This window comes from Eriocheir sinensis, chromosome 37, assembly GCF_024679095.1.
Source record: "Eriocheir sinensis breed Jianghai 21 chromosome 37, ASM2467909v1, whole genome shotgun sequence".
Taxonomy (NCBI): domain Eukaryota; kingdom Metazoa; phylum Arthropoda; class Malacostraca; order Decapoda; family Varunidae; genus Eriocheir; species Eriocheir sinensis.
In genome coordinates this window covers 16,601,392-16,606,279 of record NC_066545.1, presented here as the reverse complement: position 1 = coordinate 16,606,279, position 4,888 = coordinate 16,601,392, and positions in this window count along the sequence as shown.

Here is a 4,888-nt window from a genome sequence, read left to right as displayed (position 1 = left end):
TGTTGGTCTTGTTTGGTTTATACGTGTTTGTCTTGCTGTTTGTCTTCGTCTGTGTTTCATCTCATACGAGTTCTTTATTGGGGCGTTCTTCTTTGTTTTGTTCTTCTGGTTGTGTTTTTTTTCTTCTATCATTCCGTGTATCGTGTTTCTCATATGTTTTGAAAATGATACGTATTCCATGTCTTTGCTATGTGTCTTCGTCTGCATCTTCCACCTCTTCTATCTTCGTTATTGAGGCTTTCTTCTTCTCTCTTTTTCTGTTGCTCTTCCTCTGTCGTTGGGTGTCTTATTCTTTATCATTCTCTGTCTCGTGTTTCTTATTTGTTTTGACAATGATACGTATTCCAGGTCCTTGTTATGTGTCTTCATCTGCATCTTCCACCTCTTCTATCTTCGTTGTTGAGGCTTTCTTCTTCTTCTGTTGTTCTTCCTTTGTCGTTGAGTGTTTTATTCTTTATCATTCTGAGTCTCGTGTTTCCTCTCCTGATTTGATATTGATACTTATTCTGTTCCTTATGTTCCTCTTTCTTTTATTTCTCTTATTGCTGTTTCGTTCTTTATCAGTCTGTGTCTTTCGTATTTCTTTCATGATATTGATTTTTCAGTTTTCTTATCCGTTTTTTTTTTTATCTTCTCTTTCTTTCGCATTTCTTTTTATAATTGATTCCTATTTTTAGCCTTTATGAGGTTTAAATCCGTAGAAACTGAACACTTACAAGTTAAAAATCAAGAAATGTCACTCTCTTCCTAACCTCCTTATTAATCCCCACATGTGTTTGCTTATTAATGTATTTTTATTATCATTATTATTATTGTTATTGTTATTATTATTGTTATTACTGTTTCTATTATGCCAACATTAATATTCATTGCAGGCGGCGAACGAATTATCATTGCTGGACTATTAATACTGTTGCTGTTGTTGTTGTTGTTGTTGTTGTTTGTATTGTCTAATTGTTGTTGTTGTTGTTGTTGTGATCCGGGTCTCTTGGGAGCTTGAGTATAATTATTAACTGTTTGAACTCTGAGGTCGCGTTAATTCCGTCCAGCTGCATGGTATTAAATTAAGTGTGTTTGGCGGTGGTGGTGGTGGTGATGATGGTGGTGGTGATGGTGGTGGTGGTGGTGATGGTGATGGTGTAAATGCGGGTTACATAATGAAGCAAAATTATCCGCACACACACACACACACACACACACACACACGTACACACACACGCACATACACACGAGAGTGAGGAGTATGAGCGTGAGTACGTGTGGTGGCGACGTTTATATGTGAGAGAGAGAGAATTTGCCGCAGGAACAATAACCATTGCAACAATTTTGGTGTGATGGGAAATGATGGGCGAAAGGGAGAGAGAGAGAGAGAGAGAGAGAGAGAGAGAGAGAGAGAGAGAGAGACGTACTATATTTGTTTTCTCATCCATTTGCTTTTCGTTCTTTTTTTCTCTCTTTTTTTTACTTTTCCACACTCGTGCATTCTATTTCACTCATACTTTTTTTACGAACCTGTTTTCATACTTTTTTCCTCCTCACGGTTTTTTATTTATTTCCCTCATGTGTTTTTTCCCAAGTTTTTCTTTTTCTTTTTCTTATTCCCACGAACTCAGGAATTTTCTCACCGTCTTCCAAAATCTCACACGTTCTTCCACACTTTATTTTTTTTTTTATTCCTCATCGTCTTATACATTTTTTTTGTCTTACTCTTCCATTCTTTAATCTCTTACGTAGTTTCTCTTCTTCTTCTATGTCCTCAATACCCAAAAGTTTCTCACGATCTTCCAAAATCTCACTGGTTCTTCCACTTCTTTTTTTTCCTCCTGGTCTTACTCCCTCACTCTTACTGCTACTCTTTCACTCTTTATTCCTATTTTTTTTTCTCTTTTTCCCACGCTATCTCTAAATTTCTCACGCTCTCCCATGTTTTCCCACGACCTCGTAAATTTTCTCACGATTTTCCTAAATCTTACACGTTCTTCCACTTTTTCTCCTTCATGGTCTTACTCTCTGACTCCTACTGTTGCACTCTTTGTTCTTACGCTCTTTCTTTCCCTTTTCCCTTGATAGCCTTAAAATTTTCACGATCTTCCATATTTTGATTTGTTCTTTCACAATATTTTCTTCCTGGTCTTATTCTTACGCCTTTTCTTACTCTTCCACTCTTTTTTTCTTTTTTTTCCCACGGTGTCCCTAAATTTCTCACGCTCTTCCATGTTTTCCCACGCCTTCTCATTTTCTCCCACGCTCTTACATTTTTTTTCCTCTCTCGAGTTTCCTTTAGTCTCCCACGCTGCTCCATTTCTTCCCACGCCTCCTCCCACGCCCGCTTCTAAGACGGTCTTCGCTGCCAACTATTTTTAATTACTGATAGCTAAAATCCTGCTGAGCCAACCATCTTCCTCTTCCTCCTCCTCCTCCTCCTCTTCTTCTTCTTCTTCTTCTTCTTCTTCTTCTTCTTCTTCTTCTTCTTCTTCCTTTTCGTCTTCCTCCTCCTCCTCCTCCTCCGCCATCTCTCTTCATCTCCCTCCTTATCTCTCCACTTACAATATCACGGCTCCCCCCCCCCCCCCTCTCTCTCTCTCTCTCTCTCTCTCTCTCTCTCTCTCTCTCTCTCTCTCTCTCTCTCAATGCAATGAACACTCCACGGTCCATCGCCTCCATTCTCTCTCTCTTCCATCTTCTCTCCCTTCCCTCCTCCCCTTCTCTCTTCCTTCACTTCATTTATTTCCCTTCCGACCCCTTCCCCTCTTCCTCACCCCTTTGTTTCCCTCCTTCCTTCTTTCCTCTTCTCTTTCCTCATTTCTCTTGCGTACCCTTTCCTGTTACTTTTCTTTCCTCCCTTCTCCCTCTCTCTCTCGTGTATCCTTCTCCAGTATTTTCTTTCCTATCTTTTCTTACTTTCTTCTCACCTCTTTTTCTGCTCCCAGTTTTCCTTTCCTCTCGTTTTTTTTCCTTCCTTCCATTTCTTTATTAAAACCGTTAACTTATCTTTTCTTATTCTCCTTTTTTCTTTTCATCATTTATCTGTTCTTTCTTTTGTTTCTCTCTTCTTCTTTTTTTCTCCAGTGCTCTCCCTTCTTCTCTCCTTCCCCTTCCATCCCTTTATCTTATCCTTGCCTTGCTTCTCTTTCCATTCTTATTCTCTCATATTCTCTCTCCTCTCCTAATTCTACTCTTTCTCCTCCTCTATCTCTATTACGAAAACCAACAATAATCTCCTCCTCCTCCTTCTCTTCCTCCTCCTCCTCCTCCTCCTCTCCGTAATGTCCCTGGCTTCACCCTTTCATGTCTAGAGAAGTCAGAGCAACATATCTCAGTGACGGTCGGGGTGGGGTCGGGATGGGATCGGGGCGGGGTCGGGACGGGGTCGGGGTGTGGTCGGGGGCGAGGCGGATCATCCCAATATCACTAGCAAATGGAAATGCTTTCAGACCCCGAAACTTGGGATTGGAATATCTTTGACGAGGCCTAGACATGGAGAGAGAGAGAGAGAGAGAGAGAGAGAGAGAGAGAGAGAGAGAGAGAGAGAGACGTGATCATATTTGCATGCGTGTGTGTTGATATGTGTGTGTGTGTGTGTGTGTGTGTGTGTGTGTGGATGATGGAGTGGAATATGCATGATTAGGAGTCACACACACACACACACACACACACACACACACACACACACACACACACACACACACACGCACGCCGCCACGTTCGGTTTTATTCCCAATACAAAAAAAAAAAAAAACGCAAAAAATAGAAAAAAAACTAAAGTCGCTTGCTAAACATTCATTCCGTAATTGGAGAGCCTCGAGTTTTTGTTTTTGTGTTCCCTTCGAGTTCAATTTGTTCCGCAGGTGAGTCGAGGAGGAGGAGGAGGAAGTACATTAGAAGTGTGTGTGTGTGTGTGTGTGTGTGTGTGTGTGTGTGTGTGTGTGTGTGTGTGTGTTCTTCGTTGTGACAGAATGGGAGAAATAAAGAATAAAAGGAAGAAGAAAATAAATAAATAAAAGAAGAATTAGACGAAGGAGGAGAAGAAGAAGAAGATAAATACATAAAAGATGAACAAGAACAAGGAAAAGAAAACGAGATAAAGAATAATAAGAAAAAACAAGAAAGCAAAATGAAAAAGTAGGAAGATGAAGAAAATGAAGAAGACCACTAATTAGTTAATACACAGATGGAGGGAAGGAAGAGAGGAAGAAGCAGAAGAAGAACAAGAGGAGGAGGAGGAGGAAAAAGAGGAAGTAGGGAGGGAGAAAAGGAGGAAACTGCAGGTCTAGAATCTCAGGTGTGTTGCCAAGGAGGCGGAGGAGGAGGAGGAGGAAGAAGAAGATGAAGAGGAGGAAGAAATGGAGGAAAATCATTATAAAGGAGAAAATGTGGTTTCTTTGGGAGGGTTCAGGCATGGCTCAGCATAATAGTGGAGGAGGAGGAGGAGGAGGAGGAGGAGGAGGAGGAGGAGGAGGAGGAGGTAGGACAGATGGTAAGGGCGGTAGGCAGTACTCAGATAGATTCGTGAATAGATAGACAGATAGATAGACATTGGATAGCATATATATTGGTCGGTCAGTCAGTCAGTCAGTCAGTCAGTCAACCAGTTAGACAGTCAGTATCAGTCTGGCAGGTAGTTAGGCAGTAAGTCAGTTTGCCAGCCAGTCAGCTTGTAAATCAGTCAGTCAGACAATCAGTAAGTTAATCAAGCAAGCAATGTCAGTAATCCAATCAGTTAGTCATCCAGTCAGTCAGTCAGTCAGTCAGTTAGTCAGTCTATCAAGCACTCAGTCAGTCAGTCAGAATATCAGTTAATCAATCAGTCAGTCAGTCAGCAATTTTGTTCGTTCGTCACTCACCAGTCAGTTAGGTAGTCAGTCAGTCAATCAATTAGTCATGAAGT